Below are 16,326 nucleotides of genomic sequence, written 5' to 3' on the forward strand. Positions count from 1 at the left end.
ACAATGTTGCTGCCTTGAAGAAGACCAGAAGCCGAAGGCAAACTTAACTTGTTTCCTGCATGGCGAGAGATGAGCCAAAGCCGTGCAAGAACAATGCCCCGACTGGCGAGGTTACAGTACAAGTTTCGAACAGAATGATAGCATTCATTCACTGCTCAAACAGGAATGAACTACAGTGCTTGCGGTGGTCTTATTTATACCCAAAGCGCTAACGTAGAAACAAGCATTCCCTCTAGATTGCGCGCACGACACAAAGGGTACAGACCCACAGAACACTATTTCCAGAGTTCTAGAGTGCCCGGTAGTAGCGGCGCTCCCTGAGTCCCAGAAATGGGATAGAGGAGGTCTCCGCAACGGCTTCCGAGTCGTTGAGACAAGTTTCTGCGTGTTGCCTTCAGGCCCCCACCGAAGTTTGAGTCACCCCGGTAGCGATGTGCCCGCGATCCGACTTTTCGCAGCGTGCTATGGAGCCTATGAAGCTGCGAGCGTTTATTGCAGAACTTTCGGAGTTCCTGATGCTGTCTGGGAAGACCAAAAAGGGAAGCCCATAGAGCCTGCCATCACACCACCTGAAAAAAAAGGAAGTTTGCGCCAAAAGAGCCCACTGTTGAAGTAAAAAAAGATGGTGTTGGGCACTTCCCAATGGTACCAAGCCAGAGGTAACAAGTCAGAAGAACTGTGTGGCAGCTGAGAACAAATTCAGCTCCGTTGTGTGCTCGAAATTCGGGTTGACGCTTTGCCTCACCAAGGAAAGAAACTGCTTATTCGACCACCACAGGCTCTGAATGGTTACCTTGATATTACCCAAGGCATACTGTCAAAGCCCTGAGTATCAAATATGATACGATTTGTAATTCTAACACGGATTATGTATCTTCGCACTAATAATGTGTCAACATGTTTGCTTGTGTCCGAAGTGCCAATAAATGAAAGAGATGATTTTTTTTCAAGCCGGTTCTGTGGGATGGCTTTACGGGGTTAAGTGCCCGACATTTTTTCTAAGAACTTGGAATTTTTATATGCGTGTTCGAAAGGAATCAAAATTACTGGGGCTTAGCCAGTGCATAGATGCAAACGCAACCGTTTTAACAAGTCCATTGTGCGCACCCTTAGGTGAATGAAATTTTAGCGACTCTGCAGGCAGGTTTGATTAATAACGGTGTCGTATCACTTATTTGAGGCTTTCCTCGCAAGTGAACTTCCGAATTCAATTGCTGTGCTCACTGCAATCAACATTTCATGTTTAGCTATAGTTGGAAAGTGACAAGTAGGTTTACAGTCTGTAAACCAAGCTTCTGGGACATCACAGTGAGCACAAATTTTCTGTTACGGTGCACTGTTGACCATTCGCGTTCCTTTTAAAATCTAACAGGTGCTTGAACAGCGAGATGCGTTTGCATTTTTGCGTAATGTTGCTCACGAACCATAAAATGGCAAATGAAGTCAATGAACGAAGAGGAAGCTGGTTATTGCAAAGACAGAAAGTACGCACCTAGCTATGAACTGGGATATATTACGCCTGATAGGGACGAGATTATCTAAATATCAGAACGATTCTACACCAGGGCATGTTCTTGCAACGTCTGACCAGGGGATGTGCTGAGCCGACAAGCTTAGCTTGCCATGTTCGGGCAGTAATTAAAGAGTGAGCAGAAAAGGCTTGCTGAGCAAGAGGTCACGGGTTCGATTTCCGAACGCGGCAAGCACTTTTCTGATGGAGGCTAAAAGCAAAAACGCCCGTGTGTGTGAGATTTCGGCGCACGTTAAAGATCCCCAAGTGGTCCAAATTATTCCGGAACCATGCACTACGGCACGCCTCATCACCTGCGTTGCGTGGACGCGTTAAGGCCCCTACAACCAATCAATCAAGCAGAAAAGACTCTATAGGGCATGAAAAGACGGTATGACAACATATATGAGGGCGAAGCGAAAAGTTCTCAGTCTGAATGAAAGTGTGAAGGGTCGATACTCTCTCACAAAAGTTGTTCCCAGCGCTTGTAAAACCGGTGGTTTTTTGGCAGCAAAAACGTAGGGTTGCTGGATTACGCACAATTCTTGAACCATTTGGTATGCCACAGGAAATTGTCTAGTTCAGTGACTTTACAGAACGACTGCAAGAAATAATTGAACTACAACCTGAAAGTTTCGTCGCGGGACAAAAAATAAGTGTTGATGTATATATTGAGGAAGGATAAATTAATATATTGATTATAACCACCTTGGCTAGACGGCCAGCATGGCAACGACTACGAAGAAATCCGGGGAGGAGTAGAATGCGGCTCGTGTGCATTCCGCAAGCACTCAGAAATAATGCAGAGAAAACTCCCTTTATCCTTGGAAAGAACAGTATACCACAAAGGCGGGGTGCCGGTGATGATGCTTGCAGCGAAAACTTGGCACCTCGTGCCATAACTGGAAAGAAAAATTTTGTTAGCCGAGCGGGCCGTCGAGAGTATAATAATATGGTCAACACTTAGGGACAACCAACGAGCAACATAGTTTCAAGAGCAAACTAATGAAGAGGTATATGACTTTATATAGGAGAAAAACATCGACTTGGCATGGCTACACCGTGAGCCGAAACAACAACAGGTTGACCACGAGGGTAACAGAATGGGTTCCAAGAGACGGGACCAGAAGTGCAAGCTCAGTACTTCGATAGAGAGAACAAATAAGAAATGTCGGAGGCGAAGAATCGACTCGAGCAGAGCGAGAGAAGGGCGAGTGGAACTCAATGGAGAGACACTCTTCCTGCTGTGGACCTAAATAGGCTGTTGTTAGAGATGATGATGATTCCGACATATATTGCGATGTTTTCCTCCTCCTTCTCTTTTTTTTCTTTTTATTGGTCTTCCCTCTGCCTGTCTTCACCCCATCCCGAGCATAAAGCCCTATTGTTAATGCGGCTGGCCTTTTCAACATTCATTACAGTTTATCTCTGCATATGACATTCATGATTTCGTCAAAATAAAAAGGCATAAAGAATTGGCGCAGCTTGTCCTATGAGTGAAACGATAGAGAAACCGGAGAGCTGGTGATCTTTCTGCGTTCGTCGGAGGCCCTGCCAGTTTTCGTTGCACATCACATGAAATTCTGACCTTGACGCTGGAAGTTCTTCGCAAGATCGCTTTCTTTGGGGCTTTTCACATCTCTCCCAAAGGGATCGTGTTAGCACCTGTTAGATCTCGCGGCAAACGGCTTCGGGAACACAGCATCTGAAGCACGAACTCGGCGTCTGTGCTGCTCACTTCCGGTACTCACTCTCGTCAACTGGACAGTAGGAGATCATGCGATAGATCATGTGACGAACGTAGGGCAAAGTGTTCTGGAAGGACGAGCTGGTTGACGCTGGGTGCTGCTCATTAGGCGCACGCTGACGTGCACTTGGTCTTTTGTCTCCTTATGTTTATGGTAAGGCTATATGGCGGGACTAAAACCTTAAACATCTCTGCGGTTACAAATACACGCCTTTTCGCTGTTCACGTTATAGCGCGTCCGTCAGCAAGAATGAGAAAACATGGGAGAACACTTCAGCGAGAGAAAACGTGTCCACCTTTACCACGAAGTTGAAATGTGCAGAAGTCGGCGGTATTGCCAGGTGTTCCGCTGCACGAGGCAATGCCGGAAAAGTACGAAATTATTGCATCAGAGGAAAATATCGGAGGGAGAGGCATGCGAGAAAATGTGTTCATTAACCAGACCGCGACACTAAACTAAGGAGGAACGCGGCGCAATACAGTGAGCCCTGAATTGTGCCTGTTGTGCGCAAAGTATCTCACCCCATGAAGAAGGTGACAAAAAAACACGGCATCCCTGTTGTCTTTTCTGCAGCCAGAAGATCTCTGCCCTGGGCCCTCGCATTTCTGCCGCGCAGAAGCGAGCATGCCACAAGATGAACGCCAGGCCATTTGTTAAATGCTGCACTGGTGTGGTGTACATATGAGATGCCGCTTCCTTCACCGTGTATTAATTATCGAGCACGGGAACACGAATAGGTATTAAGGAAGGGGGGCACTGCGAACTGGCCGGCTCATTGCCGGAACTGTAAGGATTGTGTTGCACGGCTAAGTGATATAAAGATTTTAGGTAGAGGCTACAATGCAAAAGCGCGTGAAATACTGGAAGATTTTTATGCCAAGAAATATTGGTATGACTGTGTCACTGATACTTCCGTTGCTCTTTTCCTCTGAGGTAGAATGTTTATCTAGTAGAATTTTTTGGGGTGTTTTTTATTTATTTGTTGGAATGATTGTTTGGTTTACGCTGTATTGAATGGTTTACGCTGTGCATGCTCCTGGTTTTTTGCGCCATATATGCGAATATGTAGCTTCGCAATAAGTCAGTGGAACTAGCGCCCGTCCTGTTGGTTTTCTTTGGTGTGTCTTCTTTCTTGAAATGCTAACCTCAGTTATGATGTCGTGCGTAGTGTGCACCCTTGGGGTAGCTGTGGCTGTGGGAAGGCTCTCTAGCGTGACCTGCGCCCAATCATTCTATTGGAGTAATTCCCGAGGAACGGCAGAGGGAAAAAGAAAGAGACGCAAATACCAAGTACCCAAAAGCAAGGCTTTGATAATAGCTAGGACTTTACCTTAAACAATACAAGTGACCAAGTGCCTGGTAAAGCGTTGTTTTTGCAGTTTTGGTGCGGTTGCGACATCCTAGGCCGCCTATTTCAAGTTCCTCACTGCCAGCTGGCAGTTTCACTGATATGTACGAGAGTAAAACTGATTGCATTTGTACACTGTACATGTTCTATAGAAACTTACCGTTGTCAGGTGGTGGAGGGTTTGGCACATAAGTGCCGCACCCCAGGGCTACAGAACCCAGCCAACCATCACCACTCAACTACGCCACTCAATGTAAGCCCCCCCCCCCCATCCCCCCCGAAGGGGGGTATTTTTTTTTCTGAGTGGCGGCCCTTACCCCTGGGCATAGGGGGTCGATGGTCTGCCGTCTCTTCATTCCTGTAGGAAAGGGCATAAACCATTTCATATCGAAAAACAGATAGAATGGAATAGTTTACATATTCCGATTACTAATGACTCAGGTTTTGTACATTTAAGGGTTTATGTATGAGTTAAAATAACAAAAAACAGCAAAGGTTTTAAAGGTTATTTCTTTGTAGTTTAATACACAATACCTATCGTTTTAGCACTAGTTGAAACAACAGAAGCAGTGTTTTATTTTTAACGTTTTATTTGCGTTATTTTTACATACTAAATATTTCCTTATTTGTTCCGAGAACTAACTTTGTGTGTTTTAATACGGTACCAAACGAGATCTACAAAACTATCATCAGCCATTTTTTCATCCCTTCATGCGACAGAAACATGGGCATGTATAAGGTATCTGTATTAGCTACAAGAAGCGGTGTCTCAATTCCAGGCATCCATTAAAAAAAACTTGTGATTAGTTCGGCTGCGCCCAAAGCTCAGGGTAAATCAAGTTCCCTCCTGCACATTTCCCGAAAATTACGGGCAGGCAATGAGGATGCTGAAGCAGACTGCTTAGAGATGTCGCAGCCGGCACCAAACACCGCAAAAAAAAAAAAAAAAAAACAATTTACATGGCGCGTAAGTCACTTATAGTGATTGAAGGTAAAATGCTAGCTATTATGAAAGACTTGTATACCGGCACATGGTGTTTGGATCTCTTTGTTTTTCCTGCACCGTATCAGGGGAATTACTCGAATAGAATCGTTGCGCACAAGTCACGCTAGAGAGCCTTCCCGCAGCCTCAGCTATCCGACGGGTGCGCCGCTTCCACGCCCGTGCCGTCACGCGCACCTGAACAAGACCACACGTCAGGATACTTCTTGTTCCTTTAGGCCAGGGTGCCGCGTTAGCGCGGATGTTAAGGCACTTGGCTCCTGCCTGGCCACCCATGTACAAATCGAACAGGCACCATGTTTTTTTTTTTCTTTTTCCGACAGTGACTACTTTGGCACCGTTAATGCTGACGCCGATGATGACTACGGCTTTCGTCATTGTTAGAATTTTGACGAGACACCTAAACCTTTCGCCCTATGAGTGAATACACTGCGCTTGGCTCTCAGCTGAAGACAATCCAAAACCTAAGTTGGCCGCCTTTAAAACAACTTAGATATGGCGCACGTTACTCGAAAGCTGTTCATTGACACAAAAATGTAATGTACATTCACTTTCACTCTTCATCCGCAAAAACGGCGCTGCTCCCCTGGCCTACTCTAGGGCACCCTAAATCCTAGTTTGTTCCCACGTGTAGGCAATAGAAAATATTTAATGTGTTGTGCCTACTTTCTTTCCATGAGCTCAGTTGCAGCACTGGTCGCCACTTAAAAGACACCTCCAAAAAAGCAGTTGTCTCATTTGTACTTCAGGGGAACGCATTTTAACACAACCAACCATTCCGGCATCTAGGCCAAGTTTGTAGTTGAATGTGAGGACCCCGTTGGCAAATGGAGTAGGTAATCCTAAGTTGGATTTTGCTCAATGGCGTGCAACACAGTGGCTTTAGCGACAGATCAGGCGCTTAGGGTCATATCAGAAATCCGGAACGCCTGATCCATCTAAACTCAGGGATCTAATTATTATTTAAAAATAAACTGAAGTTCATTGTTGTAATTGATTAAAAAATTTTAAATCAAAGAGTGTGACATGGTGGAGCTCCACAGGTTTGGCAAGAAGAGTCAAAGTTTTTTTTTAATATTTGGGAAAGCAACTAATCGCGGAACCTTAAGTATTAGTGCACCGCTTTATTATGCTTCGTTTCTCGGATGACAATTTTTTGGATCACCGAACCCGTCATAATCTTACAATACAAGAGCTTCTAGAACTTATTGTCAGTAATCCAGACAAAAAACGTGCTTCATAGTCATTTTTTTACAGGAGGGGTTCGTACTGTGGTCGGTTACTCAACGCTGGGCAAATATGACAACCCCTTTTCGCAAATAAGCTGATCGTTTCTGTGTGCGTCGGCGTACTTCATAGTCTTTCATCAATGTTTTCCTTCGCGCAGAAGCGTTGCCATCCTTTGAAAGTGGGCATGGTGATGTAAACCACTGAAAAGACAATTGACGAAAGTTTGTGTATGTCCAGGTACCAAGTTTTCCTTGTCGAGTTACCCCTGGCTTTGCTATTGATGGCACCCTATAATGCATGTATGCGCTACCGTAGTTAAAGAGTTGCGTGAAAAGTAACATCCCATATAATCGATTACAGTGGAATTCTATGCGGATGCTTTTAACTCTGTAATTCAAATTGCAGTCGGTTTCAGTAACGTGTTGAATTCAAGCATATATATTCCCATTGATGTTTGGCAGAAAGTCCGTCACTTGAAAAACGCCACGTGTACCAGCCAGTGGGGACACCACGTCGGAGCACAATTGCGCCCGTAGTCACGCTGCGCTCCAAAGAAATGGGCATTCAGGACGTAGGAAATTCACATTCGAAGATAATAGCAATTATGGCATTTGCCGCTTCCTCAAATGCGGCGACGACCCCATGTTTGTGCCTGAAAATGTTGATCATTTTCGCCGTAAAATCTCAGGGCCCTACCAATAGACGTCAAAGGCACGTTATTAATAGCTTTGTAATGTAAAATTCTTAATTGCCACATGTAAGCTCCAATGTACATCTACAAGGTCCGGGGCGTACTTGCTATGCATGCATTGCAATGACGCAATGTTTCGCTGATGATAACAAATAGACTGGTCGTTAGATGGGAAATGAAGTTAGGTATGTTATTAATGTTTACATTATATAGCTGTGACTCCGATTCCGCCCAAACCCGAGGGCAGTGTATAGCGCAAAAACAAAACTGGCCACACATGCAATGGAAACGCAGCACTGTTACTCAGTATTGTAATGACGTGTTCGGTCATTGGTTTCATTCCGACACAGTACGAGGTAGGAAAACAAATATTTTAATCAGTCGGGCCTCTGAGAGTGCGGAGCCAGTGATATTGGTTTGTTATGTGTTGTTTGTCGTACTATTAAAGCCGTAATGACTGGGCATGTATGAAGCCGAAAGTTGTGGTAAACAAAAGGGACACAAGTAAAGACTGGTATTTCGTCTTAGTTTCTCAAGGGAAGTAAGTTGAACGGGCGTGTGTACCTAAAATCTTGGAATTATAACCGTAATGCGCTTGCATTCAATCGTTTAATTTCTTTCTCGTTTTGTTTTGTAGAAGCATCAATCACTATGACTGCAAATTTCGACTCTGGTTTAAAGAAGGAAAATGAACGAATAAGACGAACGTTTGGAGAGGTATTCTGTACGCTAAGACCGCAATTTCTGCAAGACAGATTAAAAATATTGGGAATGTGTAAATTTTATGACAGTTTGCGTGCCAGTTTAAAGTTCAAATATTGGTAGCAGTGAACCTGCTTACGCGGAAACGACACTAGTTCATGCACATATTCTGCGGAAACGACACTAGTTCATGCACATATTCTGTGGGGCTTTTTGCGTGTCGGGAATTCCGATACACTTTTTTAGTGTCATCGCATTTCGTATTCCACACACCCTGCCAGGCCGTATAATTTTTTAGTTCATCCTGATCATTCATACATGTGGCTGCTGCATACGAAGCAGTTGCGTGGAAAAATGATTTTGAACACAAGTGTTACTGTTTGTTACTACATCGTTAACATAGAAGAAATATATCAATTGACTAATGGCGCTACCCTGCCGCCTCCGCAGTTACAGGAACACACGCAGATTGTTTACCTTTATTTTAATGATCCGTTCGCGGTTTGATGGATGCACTAGTGTGTTCACTAACCAGGGAACAAAAAGACTCCAGCAAATTGTTATGTTTAGCCTTGGTTTATATTTTGACATGCTGTACCTTAACCAATAGATTTACAGCCTGTAGAAATATAGCATGAATTCGGCCGTTGTTATCAAGACGCAGAGGGAAAGCACGAGTGTTTTTTCTCGATTGCGTTGATGTTGAATAGCCTTTTCGAATAGGCTTTTCGAAAACCACATTGACAATTTTTCAAGACTGCATTGTCGTCTAAAAATCAAATGGCTTTAGAAAAACAAGTTCCATTATCGCACAGCATGGAGAGGTAAGAGACCTCGAATGGTAATAGGGGTCAATGAATCTATACACAACAGGTGTACATATGTGTATTGTGTATAGAGTTATGAATTTCGGCTGCGGTTTACGACCCATCTTCAGTTATCGGAACCCTACTACAAGCCATGCCTACTTCACAACTCATGGTGGAGCGGTCTGTGCAAACGTCAAGTCAAAATGGCAAATGTCCACCTCCCACTGTTTTTTCTTTTACTATTAACTTTATACAATAATGAAAGAGACAGATTACTATACGGAAGAAAACCAATGTTTAGCGCTGCTGAAACCCAAGCCGAAACGAGCATTACGTGTGCACTAATCCCCACCGAATGAAAGGAAGCATATTTTATGATTAACAATGACTGGCTAAGGAGTGAGCAAATCCGCAGTAATAACTTAGGTAATAATCAAGGGAGACCACTCCTACCATGAGCCTTGAATGGGCAAATAAGAAGGAGTGCTGAAGAACAAGAAATTTTGTGGTCTTTCAATGTATGAAACAGGAAGACCAGCCAAAGTGTTTGCAGTAATGTTAAGTCGTTTTAGCGGCTAATTTTATTATGATGCTTTACCGATATTTCCGGTAGAACAAATGTTTCAGCTGTTTTATGTAGCGGTACTCCCAGTGTATACAGCCATGTTATGACAACAGAGAGTAATTCTTAGAATTTCTAACTTCAGCGTAAACTAACAAACAATGGCAAGTAAATGAAACTCAGTAACAGAAGAGAGTCATCTTAGCGGCTAATTGTCAAAAATTTTTTTTAGAATACTTTCGATAACACAAAAGTTCGAGCCGTTTTTAGTAATCACACTCCCTGAACAGATGGCCCTGCTTCATGTGCAGTAACACAGTATGTGGAAAACCGAGCTCAGAAAGACTAAGCTTAAACAAATCCCCTTAATGCCAGCTTGACCTAGAAAAATTGCATTGTTGGAAATACACATTTGAGGGAAATATAAGCCGTCTTAGATCAATATGCGAATCCGTACGACACTGATATTTTTATGATTTTTTAGTACGCAGAAGGGATAGGGCACAGTTCTGGGGCACGCTGCATTCGAATACACTCTGCAAATTAGCGGTAACCTCGCATGCCATTCTTGTTAGCACGGCTTTATTGTCGGAGATAGTCTGCTAGACTCGATCAATAGATAGCTGTGCTGGGAAAAGGGACATGAAACAAGATTTTTAGAACCTTTCACCAAATTAAGGGAAGTATTGAAGCGTGAGACATAGCCTATATGAAAAGTTATTAATAAAAACGTCTTTTGAATACTTGAAGCTGTGTATTGAAATTATTGCGTCTTCATAAAAGACGAAATAAAAAATTTCAGATTTCTTTGTGTTTACGAATAAGTGACCACAGGTATTACTTCCAATTGTGAAGCTTTTGTCATGCAGCTTTCTAGTGGGTAACATACTGAAATTTATTTTTTTTTCTTGCTTGTACGGCTTACCCAATGTGTTCGGAATTAGCCATAGAAATGCGTATATTGTTGTATTACACTACTACGCTTCTATAATGAAACGTTTGTAGCATGCGCTCAAGCGGTTGCACTGAAATACAAACTGCACAAAGTGCAATTTTTGTAAACCGTCAGAGAACTGTAACCTATCACTCTATGAAGATTAATCAGGTGTTTCGGATGTTCAATATTACCCTAAGTGCCTGATCAGCTCGCTAAAGCCATTGCGTTCTTCCACAACATCCAGGAAAAGTGTATTTACGATTACCTATTCTATTTTTCAAGAGGAGCAGGCATGTAAAAAAATTGGTCTAGACGCCGCATTGGTTGGTTTTATTGAAGTGCGTTCCTTTGAGGTACAAGTGCAACAACTGGTATTTTGGAGCTGGTTACTCAACACCGGGCAGCGCTCCAGCTGAACGCACGTAAACAAAGTACGCACAACACATTAACGACTTTCTACGGCCTAGTCATGGGAATGCAGTAGAATCTTTGGTGACCTAGAGTAGGCCATGGGGGCAGCGCCGCTTTTTCAGATGAAGAGTGGAAGCGCACATACTTTACTGTTTTAGCAATAAACCTCTGCTGGGTAAAGGGTGCCTGAGATAAGTGGATTCAAAGGCGGCCAACTTAGGTTTTGTTGTGACTTGAGCCGAGAGCCAAACACAGTGTGTTTTACTATAGGTCGAGAGCTGCAGGTGTCTGATATCAATTCGAAAATTGATCGAAGTCGTAATCGTCATCGGCGTCAGCATGAGTGGTGCCAAAGTAGTCGCGTTTGAAAAGAGAAAATAAAAGTGGCAGTGCGTGATTTAAAGACGGATGGCCAGGCCAGCCCAAGTGCCCTAACATCAGCGTTAACTCAGCACCCTGGCCGAGTGGAACAAGAAGTAGCCTGATGCGTGGTCGTGGAAGGTGCCAATCACGGCACGTGCGTAGAAGGTGACCACCCTTAGGATCACTCGGGCTGTGGGGAAGCTGTGTCGTGACTTGTTGCCAATCGTTCTATTGCAGTAATTTCCGCCAGACAAGAAAGCAAGAAAGAGACGTAAATACCATGTACGGTATTGAAAATATTACAGTTGTTACATTGAAATACAATAATGGATACATACAGAAGGAGGTGCCAGAGTGAAACACTATCGGGGGGACCTTCTGTAACAACGTTATATTGTGCAAAATTCCAAAAGGTGCAGCAGTATTCGATTGCGGTTGTGCAATCAACATTATACAATAGAAAGCGAAAACATGGCACAGACAGAACAGGCATCGTAACGGATTGGTTGTGCGAGTTGTTCAGGCGGCGTACAACAAACTGATGCCAATATTTTGATAATAGCTTGGCTTTTAGCTTCAAAAAATATAAGTGACCGAAGCGCTCTGGAAATTGTTTTGTTTGTGCAGTGTTTGGTGCCACCTGCGACAGCTACAACAGGTCTGTTTCAGCTTCGTGATTGCCAACCCGTAGTTTCATAGAAATGTACGCGAAGAAAATTTGTTGACTTAGCAGGCGCCTTGGGCGCAACCTAAGTATTCACAGTGTTTATTATTAATACATGTCCGCAACTGAGACACCGGTTCTTCAAGCTACTACACATACCGCTATCATGGCAAGCTTTCTTGCATTTTTATGGCATGAATGGATGAAAAAACCCCTGATTGTTGTTCTTTTGATTTGCTTTGTAATTGTACTTTAGAAAAAAAGCTAATACGTGAAAAACTATTTTTTCTATGCATAGACTAGAAAAAGAGCTTTTGTTAAAACACTTAAGTTTGGGCAACCATGGCAAGCTGCATAACGATGTCAAAAGTTTCCTATTTAAATAAGAAAGTCGAACATTCCTAAAACCTTTGAAGATTTGTAATTTTACCATAGCAAAACTAACAACATATATAAAACCGTAATCATGAGTAGTTGTAGCTCTCATTAAAAATCTGGTTAAGGTGCTAATCTTTACCGTAAATGGCATGATAGAAATTTATGATGGTTAGGATGGGCCGAGGACTTGAAGGCAGAGACAAACGCTGTTTAACACGTTGAAGGTATATTTAACGGGATGAAGGACAACCAGAGGACGGGAACACAATATACGACGGGGAAAAGCACAATATCGTCCGCCGGTACACAATATAATCTCGAAGTTCGGAAGGTCTGACGGCAATGCCCGGTAGCGATTGAGCTCACATTCCGTGACGATGTGTTTCTCGCGGCTCAACAACAGGAACGGCAGCGTTCAAAAGGCGGAACGGAGCATCAGCAATTGGCGCACCAGCGCCGCGATGACGGTGTCCAGACGCGCTCTCGAGCCTTGACCTAGGGTATCAACGGACTTGTTTCTGGTGGCCCGTGGCCCAGGCGTCCCACGGGGTCGTTTCCCACGTAACCGCGGCCTGTTCCGCGCTTGCCTTCCAGCTGTCCTCGTTCGAGCCCCCACGATCATTTTTCCGCGCGGCTCCTCTTCCTTGTCGTCGTGTCTGCTATTCCTGCTCGTTCAATTGGGTGGTGAATCCCTCGCGTGGTCATTCATCACACCACCCCGACATTAGGGAAGTTGTTAAGGGACCAAAGAGCTATTCTTCTTCACGGGAGTGGAAAGTAACCTAATGTGGTTCTATGTCGTAACACACATAATGCAGACTGAAGTAAAAGAATCAGTTGACTAATGAACGTTAAAACGTCGTGGACGCAGACGGAGAGTGTGAAGACCAATGAAATTCCACCTATGTAGTCTGCGCTCACGTTGTCGGAGCCCTTGATGTCGGGGACGGTGAAGCTGTATTTCTGCAACGCCAAGATCCAGCGCTGATCTCGGTTGCGGACGTGTTTCGCCGTCTCGAGGTATTGCAATGGCTGGTGATCCGATTCAATGATAAATGCATTGCCATACAAGTAGATGTGGAATTTCAGGACGGCCCAATAGAGGGCAAGACACTCGCACTCGATTGTCGAATACCGGGTCTCTTCCTATCGCAATTTGCGAATGGCATACGCCACCGGGTGCAGGACACCACGACCGCTTTGCAAAAGCGCGGCCACAAGGCTCGTGTTTGCGGCATCAGTGCGTAGTACAAACGGTTTGGTGTAATCCGCTGCGCGCAGTATTGGAGTGGAGGCAAGAGAGCACTTTGGGGTGTGAAACGCTTCTTCTTGGGCCGCCGCCCATGCGACTCTGTTGTGCTGTCCCTTATTTGTCAGGTCGGTAAGAGGCATGGAATTCGCGGCGTAGTTCGGTATACACTTCTGGCAGTATTAGCCAACCCAAAGGAAGGACTGCACAGCTCTCCTGGTTGCTGGTCTCTTTGAACCAAGGATCTTCTTAAAGGTCTGAAGCATTGGTTTGACTTGGAAGCCACCGATCTGATGTCCTAAAAAACGTTATGCTGGGTTCGCCTATTTCACACTTGCTGGATTTAATGGTCAAGTTGGCTACCCGGATGCTCTCAAAAAGTTGCCCGAGGGCATCGAGGTGTTCTTCCCATGTATCGGTGGGAATTGCCACGTCGTCGAAGTAGTGGTATACGTTATGTAAGTCACCCAGAACAACTCGGATGAGAGGGGTAAAAAAACAGCCGGGGCCGTCTTAATTCCGAAGGGCAAATTTCGGAAGTGGTAGAGAACCGACGTACAGGAAAACGCTGTCTTCTCACGGCTGTCAATGTCTCTTGCCACTTGCCAAAATTCCTTTTGTGAGGTCAAACTTTGAAAAAATCTTCTTCGAACCTACACGTGCGAGAATATCGTCAATGCGGGTAATTGGTACCGAGTCGGACAGAAGAATCTTGCTCAGCTCCCTAAAGTCAAAGCACAGTCGTATTTTGCCGTCAGGTTTCTGGACAATCGCAATGGGTGCATGATATGGGGACTGCGACTTCTCTATGATACCTATTCGCAGCATTTCCTAGATTTCACCTTCGATTGCTTCAAGTAAGGCCAGAGGTATTGTGGAATGTGAACCGGTCTGTCTGATGTTAAATTCAAGGGGCAGGTGACAAGATTTGTTTTACCTGGCAAACCTGAAAATATTCTCTCGTACTGCTGGAGCAGTCTTCGATCTACAGTGATCCGGGTATCATCAAAGGAAGCAGCGAGCCTAATGTGTGTAGCTGTCTGTGTACGGCGGGTTGGTATGGATAAGGGATAATCTTCTGTTTCTCAGCCCACGGTTCAATGAGGACCCGAGCAAGCATTGTTGGTTGTGGTAGCGACTGATGCCTGCAGTGACGGCGAAGGATTTCGGTCTTCGTAGTGTTTCACCATATTCACCTGGAACACCTTGCTCGTCCGACCCAGGTCCATCAAGTAATCAACGTAATTTTTTGCCTCGTGGATTTTGAACGGCCCTTTCCATTGCTTCAGCAGTTTTTTGAGGGCAGTCGGAAGCAGAATGAGAACTTTCTCGCCAGGATGCAGGTTTCTACAACGACCCTTGCGGGCATAATATTTTTTCTGCTTGTGGAAATTATGAAGTTCCTCGTGTGCTAGTCGGCATGTCCGCTGTAGCCAATCCTGAATGTCGATGAGGTAGCAATAAGTAGTGCGAAATTCGCGGTAGATGTTTTCGTTAGTCCAGATCTTTTTCAGGATAGTCAATAGCTCATGAACTTGACGTCCATAAATTAGGTCAAAAGGCGAGAAACTGAGGCTTGCATGTGGCACTTCACGGTACGCAAAAAGTTATAGTGCCAGATAGCGATCCCATGTGCATGGCTTCTCTTGGCACATTTTTTAATCATAGATTTAGGCGTGCCTTTAAATTTTTCATACAGCACCGTTCGTCAAAGAATGGTAGCGGCTTGTGTGGAGAAGCTTAAGAGACAGTAGCCGACCCACTTCCTTCATGTGCTCCGATGTAAAGTTGGCCCCTTCGTCCGTAATCATCTCCTGGGACATTCCAACTCCAGAAAAAAGAGTTCACGAGAGCTTATGAAACATGTACTTCTTCGTCCATCGCAGGAAGGGCTACAGCGTGAGGATACCGGGTTGCAAAGTCATTTAGAGTCAATATGTAGCAATTGCCTCAGTCTGACTTAGGAGAGACCGGCCCAATTAGTTCAAAAGGAACGCGCTGAAATGGTGTCTGGTTCAATGGCGCGTTGACTAAGACGGCTACGCCAACCTTCCCTTTGGGGGTGGTCCTCTGGCAGATGTCGCATGACGCCACAAAGCGTTTGATGTCCCCCTCTATATCCGACCAAGAAAATTCTTCTAAAATTCGATCGCTCATAATCCGTATGCCCTGATGTCTCGCCATGAAACTCTCATGTGCGAGTGGTATCTCTGAACTCCTTCGGCACAACTAATTACTTGTATGTTGGCCCAATCGCTTTTTAATCCGGTGGGAATTGTCTGGCACCGGGATTCGAACCACGTTCCTTCTGCACGTGAGGCAGATGCTCTACCTCTACGCCAACGCTGCACCTCTGCATTTCAGACGACCCTCAAGTGCGTCAGAATATATGGGTACGAAATTATTCCATCGCTTGAAATACCGCAGTTAGATGTCCCGAGTGGTACAAGTGCGTCATTGACACTTTATTGATTAGCACAAAAATCGTCGAGTTAGATAATTAATCACAATAATTTAGTTAAGGCTCATTATTAAAAAAATGCAGTCCGCTTCTCCACACTACTGCAAACATTATGCAGTATGTGTTCTTCGAAAAACCCCATTGCTCTTTTTTTTAAATCTTGGTGCATGATAGCGGGCACACCCTGTATATTGATAAAGAAAGACATGGACCCCGACCACAAGCTAGTACAGCTTGAAGAGAAATTGATGTTTCGGCTC

This window comes from Haemaphysalis longicornis, unplaced genomic scaffold, assembly GCF_048455015.1.
Source record: "Haemaphysalis longicornis isolate Haplotype H1 unplaced genomic scaffold, Haemaphysalis longicornis Haplotype H1 scaffold_8, whole genome shotgun sequence".
In the NCBI taxonomy this organism is placed as follows: domain Eukaryota; kingdom Metazoa; phylum Arthropoda; class Arachnida; order Ixodida; family Ixodidae; genus Haemaphysalis; species Haemaphysalis longicornis.